This window comes from Scyliorhinus torazame, chromosome 4 (genome assembly GCF_047496885.1).
Source record: "Scyliorhinus torazame isolate Kashiwa2021f chromosome 4, sScyTor2.1, whole genome shotgun sequence".
NCBI lineage: Eukaryota > Metazoa > Chordata > Chondrichthyes > Carcharhiniformes > Scyliorhinidae > Scyliorhinus > Scyliorhinus torazame.
Window position 1 is genome coordinate 329383583 of NC_092710.1, and position 18499 is coordinate 329402081.

The window sequence follows — 18499 nt, forward strand, 5'->3', positions numbered from 1 at the left end:
GGGAGTTTCAGTGTTTAAAACAGCGAGAGGAGAGCCGGGGGTTTCAGTGTTTAAAACAGCGAGAGGAGAGCCGGGAGTTTCAGTGTTTAAAACAGCGAGAGGAGAGCCGGGAGTTTCAGTGTTTAAAACAGCGAGAGGATAGCCGGGAGTTTCAGTGTTTAAAACAGCGAGAGGAGAGCCGGGAGTTTCAGTGTTTAAAACAGCGAGAGGAGAGCCGGGAGTTTCACAGTTTAAAACAGCGAGAGAAGAGCCGGGAGTTTCAGTGTTTCAAACAGCGAGAGGAGAGCCGGGAGTTTCAGTGTTTAAAACAGCGAGAGGAGAGCCGGGAGTTTCAGAGTTTAAAACAGCGAGAGGAGAGCCGGGAGTTTCAGTGTTTAAAACAGCGAGAGGAGAGCCGGGGGTTTCAGTGTTTAAAACAGCGAGAGGAGAGCCGGGAGTTTCAGTGTTTAAAACAGCGAGAGGAGAGCCGGGAGCAGAGGACCTGCGCGGGACACTGCTGCAGGGGAGAGGGTAAAGGCAGCGCCAGGCTCGGGGCTGTGCAGAAAGGAGCAGAACTGCGCGGGACACTGTGCAGCAGGGCGGACAGCTGCTTGTCTGTTTGTTAATTTCAAATTTTAAAAAACCCGGTGAAGTGACGTCACAGGAGACTGTGGCCTGATTGGCTGAAAGGCAGACTGGGCTAATTTGAATATTTTGGAGTTACTAGTTTTAATTTGATTTAAATTGCTATTTTTAAGTTGATTTGAATTGCTCCTTTTAAAATTTGACTTAAATTACTATTTTAAAGTTGATTTGAATTACTATTTTAAAATTTTTAAATCTCACTTAAGTAACTATTTTGCGTTGATTGAAATTCCTATTTTTAAGTTGATTTAAATAACTTTTTTAATTTTAATTAAGTAACTTTTTAATTTCAATTTAATAACTATTTGATTTGTTGTCAGATCACGCAAGATAAATACTCAGGGATAAAGCTAATTAAATAGTAGACAAGAGATTGGATATAATCCGACACAAAAACATCTTTCTAAAGTTTAATTTCAAAAGTTTAATTTAAAGGAATAAATCATGGCAGGACAGCTCCAAGGCGTGGTCTGCTCCTCTTGCTCCATGTGGCAGGCTGGGGACAGTTCCAGTCCCCAAGGTCAGCATGTGTGCAGGAAGTGTCTCCGGTTACAGCTCCTGGAAGCTCAAGTTTCAGAGCTGGAGGGGCGACTGGAGACACTGTGGAGCATCCGCGAGTCGGAGAGCATCGTGGATAGCACGTATAGAGAGGTGGTCACACCACAGGCTCAGACTCCGCAGGCAGGAAGGGAATGGGTGACCATCAGACAGAGCAAGAGATCAAGGCAGGTAGTGCAGGAATCTCCTGTGGCCATTCCCCTGCAGAACAGATATACTGCTTTGGATACTGTTGAGGGGAATGGCCTCTCAGGGGAAAACAGCAACAGCCAAACTTGTGGCACCATGGTTGGTTCTGCTGCAGAGGGGAGGGGTGATAAGTGTGACAGTGCAATAGTTATAGGGGATTCAATTGTAAGGGGAATAGACAGGCCTTTCTGTGGCCGCAAACGAGACTTTAGTATGCTATGTTGCCTCCCTGGTGCTAGGGTCAAGGATGTCTCGGAGCGGGTACAGGACATTCTGGAGGGGGAGTGTGAACAGCCAGTGGTCGTGGTACACATCAGTACAAACGACATAGATAGAAAAAGGGATGAGGTCCTAAAAGCAGAATACAGGGAGCTAGGAAGGAAGTTAAGAAATCGGACCTCGAAGGTAGTGATCTCAGGATTACTACCGGTGCCACGTGCTAGTCAGAGTAGAAATGACAGGATATATAGGATGAATACGTGGCTGAAGGGATGGTGTCAGGGGATGGTTTCAGATTCCTGGGGCATTGGGACCGGTTCTGGGGGAGGTGGGACCTGTACAAACTGGACAGGTTACACCTGGGCAGGACTGGAACTGATGTCCTAGGGGGGCTATTTGCTAGAGAGGTTGGGGAGTGTTTAAACTCATGTGGCAGGGGGGTGGGAACCGATGCAGGAAGTCGGAAGGTAGTAAAACAGGGACAGAAACAAAAGGCAGTAAGGGGGAAAGTGTAAGGCAGAGAAGCCATAGTCAAAAATCAAAAAGGGCGACAGTACAAGGTACAGTGACTGAGGGGAGCTCAGTGAATAGGCCCAGTAATACTAAAAGGAATAAAACGGGAAGTAAAAATATAAATGGTAAGCGACGCGGCAGGTTGTTACATGAAGATATGGGTTCAACAACAAGGAAAATTAGGAGAAAAGTTAAGAGGAAAAATAACTTAGGAGAGGTTACTGATCAAGGTGTTAAGATTCAAAACAGAGGTATAAAAGCCAACATAAGTGTACTTTACCTGAATGCTCATAGTATTCGGAATAAGGTAAATGAGTTGATGCCGCAAATCATCGTGAATGACTATGATTTAGTGGCCATTACTGAAACATGGTTAAAGGATGGTCACGACTGGGCGTTAAATAGCCAAGGGTATCAAACTGTACGGAAGGACAGAGTGGATGGTAAGGGAGGCGGTGTAGCTCTGACATTTAAGGATGACATCCGGGCAATAGTAAGGGATGACATCGGTACTATGGAGGATAAGGTGAATTTGGGTGGAAATCAGGAATAGTAAGGTGAAAAAGTCACTGATAGGAGTAGCCCATAGGCCACCAAATAGTAACATTATGGTGGGGCAGGGAATAAACAAAGAAATAACGGATGCATGTAGAAATGGTACAGCAGTTATCATGGGGGATTTTAATCTACATGTCGATTGGTTTAACCAGGTCGGTCAAGGCAGCCTTGAGGAGTTTAGAGAATGTATCCGCGATAGTTTCCTAGAACAGTATGAAATGGAACGTACGAGGGAACAAGCGGTCGTAGATCTGGTCCTGTGTAATGAGACAGGATTGATTAATGATCTCATCATAGTTAGGGATCCTCTCGGAAGGAGCGATCACAACATGGTGGAATTTAAAATACCGATGGAGGTTGAGAAGGGAAAATCAAACACTAGTTATGTGCTTAAACAAAGGAGATTACAATGGGATGAGAGAAGAGCTAGCTGAGGTAGACTGGGAGCAAAGACTTTGTGGTGAAACAGTTGAAGAACAGTGGCGAACCTTCCAAGCAATTTTTCAGTGCTCAGCAAAGGTTTATACCAACAAAAAGGAAGGACGGTAGAAAGAGGGAAAATCGACCATGGATATCTAAGGAAATAAGGGAGAGTATCAAATTGAAGGAAAATGCATACAAAGTGGCAAAGATTAGTGGGAGACTAGAGGACTGGGAAATCTTCAGGGGGCACCAGAAAGCTACTAAAAAAGCTATAAAGAAGAGTAAGATAGAGTATGAGAGTAAACTTGCTCAGAATATAAAAACAGATCGTAAAAGTTTCTACAAATATATAAAATAAAAAAAGAGTGGCTAAGGTAAATATTGGTCCTTTAAAGGATGAGAAGGGAGATTTAATAATGGGAGATGAGGAAATGGCTGAGGAACTGAACAGGTTTTTTGGGTCGGTCTTCATAGTGGAAGACACAAATAGCATGCCAGTGACTGATGGAAGTGAGGCTATGACAGGTGACAGGTTAGGACCTTGAGAGGATTGTTATCACTGAGGAGGTAGTGATCATAGAATTTACAGTGCAGAAGGAGGCCATTTGGCCCATCGAGTCTGCACTGGCTCTTGGAAAGAGCACCCTACCCAAGGTCAACACCTCCACCCTATCCCCATAACCCAGTAACCCCACCCAACACTAAGGGCAATTTTGGACACTAAGGGCAATTTATCATGGCCAATCCACCTAACCTGCACATCTTTGGACTGTGGGAGGAAACCGGAGCACCCGGAGGAAACCCACGCACACACGGGGAGGATGTGCAGACTCCGCACAGACAGTGACCCAAGCCGGAATCGAACCTGGGACCCTGGAACTGTGAAGCAATTGTGCTATCCACAGTGCTGCCGGGCAAGCTAATGGGGCTAAAGGTAGATAAGTCTCCTGATCCTGATGGAATGCATCCCAGAGTGCTCAAAGAGATGGCGAGGGAAATTGCAAATGCACTCGTGATAATTTACCAAAATTCACTAGACTCTGGGGTGGTCCTGGTAGCTTGGAAATTAGCAAACGTGACACCACTGTTTAAAAATAAGATAGGCAGAAAGCGGGTAATTATATGCCAGTTAGCTTAACTTCAGTAGTAGGGAAGATGCTGGAATCTATCATCAAGGAAGAAATAGCGAGGCATCTGGGTGGAAATTGTCCCATTGGGCAGACACAGAATGGGTTCATAAAGGACAGGTCGCGCCTAACAAATTGAGTGGAATTTTTTGAGGACATTACCAGTGCGGTAGATAACGGGGAGCCAATGGATGCGTTATATCTGGATTTCCAGAAAGCTTTTGACAAGGTGCCACACAAATGGTTGCTGCATAAGATAAAGATGCATGGCATTAAGGGTAAAGTAGTGGCATGGATAGAGGATTGGTTAATTAATAGAAAAAAAAGAGTGGGGATTAATAGGTGTTTCTCTGGTTGGCAATTAGTAGCCGTGGTGTCCCTCAAGCTTCAGTATTGGGCCCACATCTGTTCACAATTTACATAGATGATTTGGAGTTGGGGACCAAGTGCAATGTGTCCAAGTTTGCAGACGACACTAAGATGAGTGGTAAAGCAAAAAGTGCAGAGGATACCGGAAGTCTACGGAGGAATTTGGATAGGTTAAGTGAATGGGCTCGGGTCTGGCAGATGGAATACAATGTTGACAAATGTGAGGTTATCCATTTTGGTAAGAATAACAGCAAAAGGGATTATTATTTAAATGATAAAATATTAAAACATGCTGCTGTGAAAAGAGACCTGGGTGTGCTAGTGCATGACTCGCATAAAGTTGGTTTACAGGTGATTAAGAAGGCAAATTGAGTTTTGTCCTTCATTGTTAGAGGGATGGAGTTTAACACTAGGGAGGTTATGCTGCAATTGTATAAGGTGTTAGTGAGGCCACACCTGGAGTAGTGTGTTCAGTTTTGGTCTCCTTACCTGAGAAAGGACGTACTGGCGCTGGAGGGTGTGCAGAGGAGATTCACTAGGTTAATCCGAGTTGAGGGGGTTGGATTACGAGGATAGGTTGAGTAGACTGGGACTGTACTCGTTGGAATTTAGAAGGATGCGGGGGGATCTTATAGAAACATATAAAATTATGAAGGGAATAGATAGGATAGTGCGGGCAGGTTGTTTCCACTGGCGGGTGAAAGCAGAACTAGGGGGCATAGCCTCAAAATCAGGGGAAGTAGATTTAGGATTGAGTTTAGGAGAAACTTCTTCACCCAAAGGGTTGTGAATTTATGGAATTCCTTGCCCAGTGAAGCATTAAATGTTTTTAAGATAAAGATAGATAGTTTTTTTGAAGAATAAGGGATTAAGGGTTATGGTGTCCGGGCCGGAAAGTGGAGCTGAGTCCACAAAAGATCAGCCATGATCTCAGTGAATGGCGGAGCAGGCTCGATAGGCCAGATGTCCGACTCCTGCTCCTAGTTCTGATGTTCTTATGAGAGCCCGAGGGTACAGATTCAGGCTAAAGGGACAATCCTTTAAAACAGAGATGAGGAGGAATTTCCTCAGCCAGAGGGTGGTGAATCTGTGGAACACTTTGCCACAGAAAGCTGTGGAGGACAAGTCACTGAGTGCATTTAAGACAGAGATAGACAGGTTCCTGATTAATAAGGCGATCAGGGGTTACGGAGAGAAGGCAGGGAAATGGGGGTGAGAAACACATCAGCCATGATTGAATGGCAGAGCAGACTTGATGGGCCGAATGGTCTAATTCTGCTCTTGTATATTATGGTCTTATTAAGTCTGGTTCTATTTCATCTTGATACAAATGCTGGTTTGATACTTTTTATGCCAGTGCCAAAAATGTTTTAAACATTCTCACAGAACTACAAAAGAAAGAAAGTGATTAAATCATGTTCTTAAAATTATCAAGGTGTCGTCTAGTGATACAGAAGATTGGGCTGGAATCTTTTGGGACTTATAAAAATCTCAGGCATCCATATTATTTCCAGGACCTGACCCTTATCCACCCAGACACAATCTTCCAGCGGATGGCCAATTAATAGGCTGCCCCCCCCCCAGGAACCCTGTCTAATTAGAGAGGGCGGCCCAGGTCCGGAGTCAGGAGGAGCATGCCACACGGTCTTGGAAGATAGCCAATAACACTGTGGCCGCTGCCGAGGGGACAGGAGCAGGAACAGTGCATTGGAGAAGCCTTCAGTGAGGGAAAAGCAGCTGCCATCATAGCAGCTGTAGTAGTTGTGGAGACACCAGTCTCCCTGAGCTGACGACAAAGGCATGCCCTTTGATTTGGGATACACAAGCGTTGAGAATTACAACTGTTCCATAGCTCGGACCCGTCGGGTGAAGCTGCCCCCTGTGCACTGCTGGGCGCCTCATAGAATGGGCGGCCTATGCGGTGTCTGCAAATTTGCCTCCCTCGATGGAAGCGCCTGTTAGTTGATGCCTTAACTCGCTTGATTGCCAGAGAGCCTCCTGCAGGCAAGTGGCTGGTTCCACTCTCAGCCAGTTCCTGGGAAATTCGCCTGGGGGCACGAACATAGCAGGAATCCCACGTTACTTTCTGTGTTCCAAATTTCCATGCTCTCCCAACCCCATCACCTCCACAGGGCTGGTAAGATTCTGGCCAGGAGTTCAATATCCAGCTACGGCAACTAGGGAAATGTAAAATTCAATTAATTAAATAACTCTGGAATGAAAGCTAGCATCAGTAATCAGTCATAGAGTTTTACAGCACAGCAAGAGGCCCCTTGGCCCATTATGTCCAAGCCGGCCATCAAGCACCTATTCCAGCACTTGGCCCATAGCCTTGTCTGCTATGGCGTTTCGAGTGCTCGTCTAAATACTTCTTAAATGTTGCAATGTTGACCACAAAATTATCTTCAACTGTCAAACAAACCCATCTAGTTCACTACTTGTTATAACCTGCCTGCTTACCATTGGCTGGGGACTAATGACAATCCCACAATCCTGTGGGAGTATGAGCTTCCCCAATGAGGGGGGCGGAGAAATCATTAGCAGACTCCCTGCATAAATAAAGCTGGCCAGTTTGGAACCAGCCAGGAAGGAGTGAGCAGCAAGTGAAAATGCTGCTGTAGTTCTTGTAAATAAATGTTATTACTTTGTATCCTTAAAACTCGTGCTGGATTCTTCGTGGCCCTCACAAAACTGGCGACGAGGGTCAAAGTGAATATCTGTCTACACTTCTGAAGCCACTTCCCTGGATTTTTGTTGGATACAGGTTGGAAGTTGTTTTCTATTACACCATGCCTCTGTACGGACGTTTGGATGTTTTTGATGCTGCGCTGGAAAGCTGGAACCTGCACGCACAAAGGATACATTACTATATCCGGGCAAACGAGCGACAGGTGGTCATATTGCTCACCCCGCATACGTTTGGGGTGATTAGGAGCCTTACATACCCAGCTGCGCCGGACACCAAAACGTTTGATGAACTTGTGAACTTAGTGGGGAACATTGTAACCCAACCCCGTCCATGATAGTCCAACATTACCAATTTAATACCGCTGACAGAACCCCAGGAGAATCCCTTGCCGACTTTCTATCCAGGCTATGCAGGATTGCGGAGTACTGTGACTATGGTGAGACCTGGTCAGAAATGTTACGTGACCGGTTGGTTTCTGGTATTAACAATGCGGCCACCCAGAGGAAGTTGTTAGCTGAGCCAACATTGACTTTTCAACAGGCCATTCAAATAGTATTGTCCCGAGAGAGCACAGAACGAGGAGTGCAGGAGCTACAGGGAATGGAGGTGCATGCCTTGGGACGCAACCACTTCCGTCCGAAAACGTCCCCCCGCACTCCTGCGGTACCCTGGGCGAGGCGACGTCTGGATCGACGCCAGTGGCCGTCGGACATTCCTCCCCGAAGGGAGCCTTCTCCAGAACCAATGGATGAGGAGCCATGTCCGTGTCAGACTTGTAGGCGCCGACCCCGTCGCGGACACCGGTCCTGGGGTGCCAGAGGCACCGTCGTTCCGACCGAAACTGGGGCCAGCCCATGGGCTGTACCTTCCATGTGGATGAACCTGCGGCGACTACTCCCGAGGACGTGGAGACGGAGGACGACTGCCTGCAACTGCATGGTGTGGCAGCTCCCCGTGTGGCCCCCATTAAGGTGACAGTACGAGTCAATGGTCACCCGCTTGAGATGGAGTTGGACACTGGCGCAGCGGTCTCCGTGATCGCCCAGAGGACATTCGACCGCATCAAGCAGGGTATACAGACCCTTACATTAACCGACACACAGGCCAGGTTGGCCACCTACACGGGGGAACCATTGGACATGGCAGGAACTACAATGACCCCTGTTGTTTATGGACGCCAGGAGGGACGTTTCCCACTTATCGTGGTGCGCGGCCATGGGCCCAGCCTGTTGGGTTGGGACTGGTTGCGCCATTTGCGGTTGCAATGGCAGCACATCCTCCAATCAGTTTCTGGAGGGTTGACTGAGGTGCGAGGACGATACCCAGATGTATTCCAGCCCTGTTTGGGGAAAATAAAAGGGGCCGTAGCCCATATCCAAGTCGAAAAAGGAGCCACGCCGCGCTATTTCCGGGCGCGCCCGGTGCCTTACGCATTGCTCGAGAAGGTAGAAGAGGAGCTCATTCGTTTGGAGACTTTGGGTATTATCAGGCCCGTCCGTTTTGCTGACTGGGCAGCACCAATTGTACCTGTAACGTACCTGTAATGAAGCCAGATGCCACAGTTCGCTTGTGCGGCGACTATAAACTTACAGCGAATACGGCTTCCTGACTCGACCGATATCCAATGCCTCGCATAGAGGATCTCTACGCGAAGCTTGCTGGCGGACTCTCGTTCACAAAATTAGATATGAGTCACGCCTACCTACAGTTGGAGCTGGACCCTGCCTCCCGACCATATGCAACGATTAATACACGCCGGGGCCTGTATGAATATACACGTTTGCCCTTTGGAGTATCCTCTGCCTGCGCTATTCTTCAGCGCGTTATGGAGGGCATTTTGAGAGGTATACCGCGTGTCGCTGTCTACTTAATGACGTTTTGATCACAGGGACGCTGGAGCAAGAACATTTGGAAAATCTGGAGGCTGTCCTTAGAGGCTTATCGGAGGCTAGAAAGTGTGTCTTTCAGGCGAAGGAAGTAGTCTACCTGGGTTATCGGGTGGATTGCGAAGGTTTGCACCCCGTCACAGAGAAGGTGCGCGCGATTCAACAGGCCCCCGCCCGGACTGACACTTTGCATCTTCGTTCTTTTCTCAGCCTCGTAAACTATTACAGGAAGTTCCTCCCCAATCTGGCAACTACGCTGGCCCCGTTGCACCTTCTGCTAAAGAAAAATCACACCTGGGTTTGGGGTCAAAGAACAAAGAAATGTACAGCACAGGAACAGGCCCTTCGGCCCTCCAAGCCCGTGCCGACCATACTGCCCGACTAAACTACAATCTTCTACACTTCCTGGGTCCGTATCCTTCTATTCCCATCCTATTCATATATTTGTCAAGATGCCCCTTAAATGTCCCTATCGTCCCTGCCTCCACTACCTCCTCCGGTAGTGAGTTCCAGGCACCCACTACCCTCTGCGTAAAAAACTTGCCTCGTACATCTACTCTAAACTTTGCCCCTCTCACCTTAAACCTATGCCCCCTAGTAATTGACCCCTCTACCCTGGGGAAAAGCCTCTGACTATCCACTCTGTCTATGCCCCTCATAATTTTGTATACCTCTATCAGGTCGCCCCTCAACCTCCTTCGTTCCAGTGAGAACAAACCGAGTTTATTCAATCGCTCCTCATAGCTTATGCCCTCCATACCAGGCAACATTCTGGTAAATCTCTTCTGCACCCTCTCTAAAGCCTCCACATCCTTCTGGTAGTGTGGCGACCAGAATTGAACACTATACTCCAAGTGTGGCCTAACTAAGGTTCTATACAGCTGCAACATGACTTGCCAATTCTTATACTCAATGCCCCGGCCAATGAAGGCAAGCATGCCGTATGCCTTCTTGACTACCTTCTCCACCTGTGTAGCCCCTTTCAGTGATCTGTGGACCTGTACTCCTAGATCTCTTTGACTTTCAATACTCTGGAGGGTTCTACCATTCACTGTATATTCCCTACCTGCATTAGCCCTTCCAAAATGCATTACCTCACATTTGTCCAGGTTAAACTCCATCTGCCATCTCTCCGCCCAAGTCTCCAGACAATCTAAATCCTGCTGTATCCTCAGACAGTCCTCATCGCTATCCGCAATTCCACCAACCTTTGTGTCGTCTGCAAACTTACTAATCAGACCAGTTACATTTTCCTCCAAATCATTTATATATACTACAAAGAGCAAAGGTCCCAGCACTGATCCCTGTGGAACACCACTGGTCACAGCCCTCCAATTAGAAAAGCATCCCTCCATTGCTACCCTCTGCCTTCTATGGCCTAGCCAGTTCTGTATCCACCTTGCCAGTTCACCCCTGATCCCGTGTGACTTCACCTTTTGTACTAGTCTACCATGAGGGACCTTGTCAAAGGCCTTACTGAAGTCCATATAGACAACATCTACTGCCCTACCTGCATCAATCATCTTAGTGACCTCCTCGAAAAACTCTATCAAGTTAGTGAGACACGACCTCCCCTTCACAAAACCGTGCTGCCTCTCACTAATACGTCCATTTGCTTCCAAATGGGAGTAGATCCTGTCTCGAAGAATTCTCTCCAGTAATTTCCCTACCACTGAAGTAAGGCTCACCGGCCTGTAGTTCCCGGGATTATCCCTGCCACCCTTCTTAAACAGAGGAACAACATTGGCTATTCTCCAGTCCTCCGGGACATCCCCTGAAGACAGCGAGGATCCAAAGATTTCTGTCAAGGCCTCAGCAATTTCCTCTCCAGCCTCCTTCAGTATTCTGGGGTAGATCCCATCCGGCCCTGGGGACTTATCTACCTTAATATTTTTTAAGACACCCAACACCTCGTCTTTTTGGATCACAATGTGACCCAGGCTATCTACACCCCCTTCTCCAGACTCAACATCTACCAATTCCTTCTCTTTGGTGAATACTGATGCAAAGTATTCATTTAGTACCTCGCCCATTTCCTCTGGCTCCACACATAGATTCCCTTGCCTATCCTTCAGTGGGCCAACCCTTTCCCTGGCTACCCTCTTGCTTTTTATGTAAGTGTAAAAAGCCTTGGGATTTTCCTTAACCCTATTTGCCAATGACTTTTCATGACCCCTTCTAGCCCTCCTGACTCCCTGCTTAAGTTCCTTCCTACTTTCCTTATATGCCACACAGGCTTCGTCTGTTCCCAGCCTTTTAGCCCTGACAAATGCCTCCTTTTTCTTTTTGACGAGGCCTACAATATCATTCGTCATCCAAGGTTCCCGAAAATTGCCGTATTTGTCTTTCTTCCTCACAGGAACATGCCTGTCCTGTATTCCTATCAACTGACACTTGAAAGCCTCCCACATGTCAGATGTTGATTTGCCCTCAAACATCCGCCCCCAATCTATGCTCTTCAGTTCCCGCCTAATATTGTTATAATTAGCCTTCCCCCAATTTAGCACATTCATCCTCGGACCACTCTTATCCTTGTCCACCAGTACTTTAAAACTTACTGAATTGTGGTCACTGTTACCGAAATGCTCCCCTACTGAAACATCTACCACCTGGCCGGGCTCATTCCCCAATACCAGGTCCAGTACCGCCTCTTCCCTAGTTGGACTGTTTACATATTGTTTTAAGAAGCCCTCCTGGATGCTCCTTACAAACTCTGCCCCGTCTAAGCCCCTGGCACTAAGTGAGTCCCAGTCAATATTGGGGAAGTTGAAGTCTCCCATCACCACAACCCTGTTGTTTTTACTCTTTTCCAAAATCTGTCTACCTATCTGCTCCTCTATCTCCCGCTGGCTGTTGGGAGGCCTGTAGTATACCCCCAACATTGTGACTGCACCCTTCTTATTCCTGATCTCTACCCATATAGCCTCACTGCCCTCTGAGGTGTCCTCTCGCTGTATAGCTGTGATACTCTCCTGAACAAGTAGCGCAACTCCGCCTCCCCTTTTACATCCCCCTCTATCCCGCCTGAAACATCTAAAACCTGGAACGTTTAGCTGCCAATCCTGCCCTTCCCTCAACCAGGTCTCTGTAATGGCAACAACATCATAGTTCCAAGTAGTAATCCAAGCTCTAAGTTCATCTGCCTTACCCGTAATGCTCCTTGCATTAAAACATATGCACTTCAGGCCACCAGACCCGCTGTGTTCAGCAACTTCTCCCCGTCTGCTCTGCCTCAGAGCCACACTGTCCATATTCCCTAGTTCTCCCTCAACGCTCTCACCTTCTGACCTATTGCTCCCGTGCCCACCCCCCTGCCATACTAGTTTAAACCCTCCCGTGTGACACTAGCAAATCTCGCGGCCAGGATATTTATGCCTCTCCGGTTTAGATGCAACCCGTCCATCTTATACAGGTCACACCTGCCCCGGAAGAGCTCCCAGTGGTCCAGATAACCGAAACCCTCCCTCCTACACCAGCTGTTTAGCCACGTGTTTGTCTGCTCTATCTTCCTATTTCTAGCCTCACTGGCACGTGGCACAGGGAGTAATCCCGAGATTACAACCCCCGAGGTCCTGTCTTTTAACTTTCTGCCTAGCTCCCTGAACTCCTGCTGCAGGACCTCATGCCTCTTCCTGCCTATGTCGTTAGTACCAATATGTACAACGACCTCTACCTGTTTGCCCTCCCCCTTCAGGATTCCCTCTACCCGTTCGGAGACATCCTGGACCCTGGCACCAGGGAGGCAACATACCATCCTGGAGTCTCTTTCACGTCCACAGAAGCGCCTATCTGTTCCCCTGACTATAGAGTCCCCTATAACTATTACTCTTCTGCGCTTTGACCCTCCCTTCTGAACATCAGAGCCAGCCGTGGTGCCACTGCTCTGGCTGCTGCTGTTTTCCCCTGATAGGCTATCCCCCCCGACAGTATCCAAAGGGGTATATCTGTTCGAGAGGGGGACAACCACAGGGGATTCCTGCACTGACTGCCTGCCCTTTCTGGTGGTCACCCATTTCTCTGCCTGCACCTTGGGTGTGACCACACTTACATAACTGCGATCTATGACGCTTTCCGCCACCTGCATGCTCCTAAGTGCATCCAATTGCTGCTCCAACCGAACCATGCGGTCTGTGAGGAGCTGCAGTTGGGTGCACTTTCTGCAGATGAAGCCATCCAGGACGCTGGAAGCCTCCCGGACCTGCCACATCTCACAGTCAGAGCACAGCACCCCTCTAACTGACATTGCGTCAATTAATTAAAATTAAAATTTGTCTTTTTTTTTTTTAATAAATACTTTTTTTTTAAATTACAAAGTTACTGTCAACTATCTGTTTCCTAGCACTAGATTTCTAATAGAAATGCGATAGCTAACTATAATATCCTCCGATCTCTGGCTTAGATATCCTCTAAATTATAATTAAGTTATTATGTTTAATTAGTTCCCAAATAGTCAAAAAAAAAATTAGGTTAGAATCCCAACCAGCCACTCAGGTCACAGCTTTTCTGTCCCCCCCGACACGCACAATTTGAAAAAAGGTATAAAAGTAAAAATCACTTGCTTACCTTCTGAGATGTTCTCAGGTTCTCTCGCTGACAGAGACTGCTCCTCCACCTCCAATCCTTGGCCTGCACAATGCTAATAATATATAATATAATATGGCACTTACCTTACACCAATGGGTCTTATTATTAGGTTCGAGGAGGAGGGTGGGTGGGAGACACTACACGTGTAGTGTCTCGGGTTTCCTCTCCACCAGAATTTATTGGGGGGGGGGGGACTTGCCAGAGGTCGAACTTCCGGTTCCCGCCGAAATCCAAAGGGCTGCTCCTGTAAAGGTAAGGTTTTTAAACTCTCTACTCACCTCCAAGAAGGCCCCTGCGCACCGCTGCCGCCGAAATCCAATGGGCTGCTCCTGTAAAGGTAAGTGCTTTTAAACTAACTACTCACCTCCCAGAAGGCCCCTGCGCACCGCTGCCGCCGAAATCCAAAGGGCTGCTCCTGTAAAGGTAAGTGCTTTTAAATTCACTACTCACCTCCCAGAAGGCCCCTGCGCACCGCTGCCGCCGAAATCCAAAGGGCTGCTCCTGTAAAGGTAAGTGCTTTTAAACTAACTACTCACCTCCCAGAAGGCCCCTGCGCACCGCTGCCGCCGAAATCCAAAGGGCTGCTCCTGTAAAGGTAAGTGCTTTTAAACTCACTACTCACCTCCCAGAAGGCCCCTGCGCACCGCTGCCGCCGAAATCCAAAGGGCTGCTCCTGTAAAGGTAAGTGCTTTTAAACTAACTACTCACCTCCCAGAAGGCCCCTGCGCACCGCTGCCGCCGAAATCCAAAGGGCTGCTCCTGTAAAGGTAAGTGCTTTTAAACTCACTACTCACCTCCCAGAAGGCCCCTGCGCACCGCTGCCGCCGAAATCCAAAGGGCTGCTCCTGTAAAGGTAAGTGCTTTTAAACTAACTACTCACCTCCCAGAAGGCCCCTGCGCACCGCTGCCGCCGAAATCCAATGGGCTGCTCCTGTAAAGGTAAGTGCTTTTAAACTCTCTACTCACCTCCAAGAAGGCCCCTGCGCACCGCTGCCGCCGAAATCCAATGGGCTGCTCCTGTAAAGGTAAGTGCTTTTAAACTAACTACTCACCTCCCAGAAGGCCCCTGCGCACCGCTGCCGCCGAAATCCAAAGGGCTGCTCCTGTAAAGGTAAGTGCTTTTAAATTCACTACTCACCTCCCAGAAGGCCCCTGCGCACCGCTGCCGCCGAAATCCAAAGGGCTGCTCCTGTAAAGGTAAGAGCTTTTAAACTAACTACTCACCTCCCAGAAGGCCCCTGCGCACCGCTGCCGCCGAAATCCAAAGGGCTGCTCCTGTAAAGGTAAGAGCTTTTAAACTAACTACTCACCTCCCAGAAGGCCCCTGCGCACCGCTGCCGCCGAAATCCAAAGGGCTGCTCCTGTAAAGGTAAGGTTTTTAAACTCACTACTCACCTCCAAGAAGGCCCCTGCGCACCGCTGCCGCCGAAATCCAAAGGGCTGCTCCTGTAAAGGTAAGTGCTTTTAAACTAACTACTCACCTCCCAGAAGGCCCCTGCGCACCGCTGCCGCCGAAATCCAAAGGGCTGCTCCTGTAAAGGTAAGGTTTTTAAACTCACTACTCACCTCCAAGAAGGCCCCTGCGCACCGCTGCCGCCGAAATCCAAATGGGCTGCTCCTGTAAAGGTAAGTGCTTTTAAACTAACTACTCACCTCCCAGAAGGCCGCCGCAAGAAACCGCTTTCCGGCGGGTAAAGCAACAATTGTCGTCGTCTGGATTACTAACCCACTATGATCCTGGAAAGCCTTTGCTCGTCACACGTGATGCATCCCCGTATTGTATTGGGCCGTCCTGTGCCACAAGATGGAGAACGGGGCCGAGCGGCCGATAGCTTTCGCCTCCCGCACATTGATTGCAGCGGGAAAAAAAGTATGCGCAGATCGAGGAGGAGAGCCTGGCAGTGGTCTTTGCGGTGAAACGTTTCCACCAGTACGTGTATGGCCACCACTTCACTATCGTGACTGATCATAAGCCTCTGCTGGGACTTTTCAGAGAGGATAAGCCAATACCGCCCATTGCTTCCACACAGATCCAGCGCTGGGCTTTGTTGCTCGCTGCATACGAGTATTCTCTGGAGCACAAACCAGGAACGCAGGTAGCGAATGCCGACGCACTGAGCCGATTGCCTTTATCGACCGACCCCATGTTGAACCCCACGACCGGTGAGGGGGTTGCAACCCTAAAATATTATGGACACCTTGCCTGTCACGGCATCACAGATCCGTGAGTGGACCCAGATGGAGCCAATCCTGTCAAAGGTACGGCACATAGGCCTGTATGGTGGGCAGCATGGACCGCTCCCAGGTGAGTTGCGGGCATTTTCCTCCAAGCTGTCAGAATTCAGCGCGGAAGACGGCATCCCCTTGTGGGGGACGCGTGTGATTGTCCCGGAAAAAGGACAGGAGCTGATACTAAGAGACTTGCACAATGGGCATCCAGGTGTGACCAAAATGAAAATGTTGGCCTGGAGTTATGTCTGGTGGCCAGGCCTCAACACCAACATTGAGAAGGTGGCCCAAAACTTCTCCATTTGCCAGGAGCATCAGAAGCTTCCGCTGGCTGCGCCCCTACATCGTTGGGAATGGCCAGGGCGGCCTTGGGCGCGCTTGCATGCGGAATTTGCCGGCCCTTTTCAAGGATCCATGTTCCTTCTATTAATCGATGCCCAATCTAAATGGCTGGAGGTGCATAAGATGGTAGGCACAACGTCCTGCGCAACAATCGAGAATATGCGTTTGCCTTTCAGTACGCATGGCCTCCCCGAGGTGCTGGTCACGGATAACGGCACTCCATTCACAAGTGAGGAGTTTGCGAGGTTCATGAAGATGAACAGCATACGCCATATCCGCACTGCCCCCTACCACCCGGCTTCAAATGGGTTGGCGGAGCGCACAGTGCAGATATTCAAACGAGGCCTAAAGAAGCAAACTTCCGGGTCAATGGACACGAGACTGGCTCGTTTTTTTGTTTTCATACAGGACCACCCCCCCCATGCGGTGACTGGGATAGCTCCCGCAGTACTCCTAATGGGCCGGAGACTTCGCACCCGCCTTAGCATGGTTTTCCCGGACACTGGCGCAAAAGTACGTCGCACACAAGAACGGCAGGGACATGTTTTTTCTCACTATCGACCGATTCAGCAGTTTGCGCCCGGTGACCCAGTGTTCTTTGGAATTTTGCTGGTGGTGCCCAGTGGGTCCCTGGCATAACCTTTTGCCAAACGGGCCCTATCTCATACCAGGTGCAAGCCCAGGGTCGTCTCCAGCACAAGTATGTAGACCACATCCGGTCCAGAAGATTATCCCTTCCAAAGATTCCCCGCCCCCAGAGCTCATTTCTACAGCCACAGAGACCAGACACAAGGAAAAGTATCCCTCACAATCTTCCTCTGGTGCCGCACTCAAAGCCTGTCGTTATAGAACCGAATGGAGATAGAGACGGCGAGATGACGGAGGCAGCAGATTCTGACTCCGAGATGGAGACACAGGACGCCTCAGAGGGGGAATCCCCGGGCCCACGGGCCGTGGATGTACACCTGTTACGCCGTTCATCACGGAAGCGCCGGTCTCCGTCTCGTTACACGCCGCCCGATCCAGCGCCTCGTGCAAATGGTGTCCGGCCTGCGGCAAAACGAGTCCGACGCCCTCCTTTGCCAGGATCTTCGGTGGATTCCTTGGACTTTGGGGGGGGGGGGTGGCAGGGATGTTATAACCTGCCTGCTTACCAGTGGCTGGGGACTAAAGACAATCCTACAAAAGTATGAGCTTCCCCAATGAGGGGGGGCGGAGAAATCATTAGCAGACTCCCTGCATCAATAAAGCGGGCCAGTTTGGAACCAGCCAGGAGGGAGTGAGCAGCAAGCGGAGTTGCTGTTGTGTGTATATATATGTTATTGTAAATACATTTGATTTCTTTGTATCCTTCCAACTCTTGCTGGATTCTTTGTGGCCCTCACAAAACTAATGTTCTTCAGGGAAAAGGATTCGCCATCCTTACCTGGTCAGGCCTATATATAACTCCAGACCCACAGCGATGTGACTATTAACTGCCTTCTAAAATGGCGTTGCAAGCCACTACAATGAAGTATAATGAGAACCACGCGGGACGCAACAGATCAAGGAGGTGTTCATTCCCACCCACTCAAGGGCAACTGAGGGCAGCACAGTAGCACAGTGGTTAGCACTGTTGCTTCACAGCACCAGGGTCCCAGGTTCGATTCCCACTTGGACCACAGTCTGTGTGGAGCCTGCATGTTCTTACCGTGTCTGCGTGGGTTTCCTCCGGGTGCTCTGCTTTCCTCCTACAAGTCCCGAAAGACATGATTGTTGGGTGAATTGGACATTCTGAATTCTCCCTCTGTGACCCGAACAGGCCCCGGAATGTGGCGACTAGGGGATTTTCTCAGTAACTTCATTGCAGAGTTAATGTAAGCTTACTGGTGATAATAATAAAGATTATTATTATAAGGATGGGCAGCTTTGCCAGTGACAACCACCCACATCCCGCAAATGATTTTTTAAAAGTTTACGGATACTCCAGAGCCACTTCAAGCTATCTTGTCATGAGTGGTGATAAAGTAGAAAACTTCAAGGATATCAGAAATCTGATGTGGAGATAATAAGTTCAGCAGCCTCTGAAACAATATAGAGAGTGAAATGGACTCTGGGCCCCCACCTGAAACACTGAAGTGTTGTTTCTGTTCCAGCAGGCAGTAAGCCTCCATTAGCATTGCCAATATTTTTTTTTTGCCCTATCACCT

The 18499-nt window shown here is 48.8% G+C and overlaps 1 protein-coding gene across 1 annotated transcript in view; it reads right to left on the reverse strand.

The window, feature by feature from the left end:
- The window catches only part of mrps18a (mitochondrial ribosomal protein S18A), a 164508-nt gene that overhangs the window by 90530 nt on the left and 55479 nt on the right, over window positions 1-18499 (reverse strand). The window lies entirely within an intron of this gene.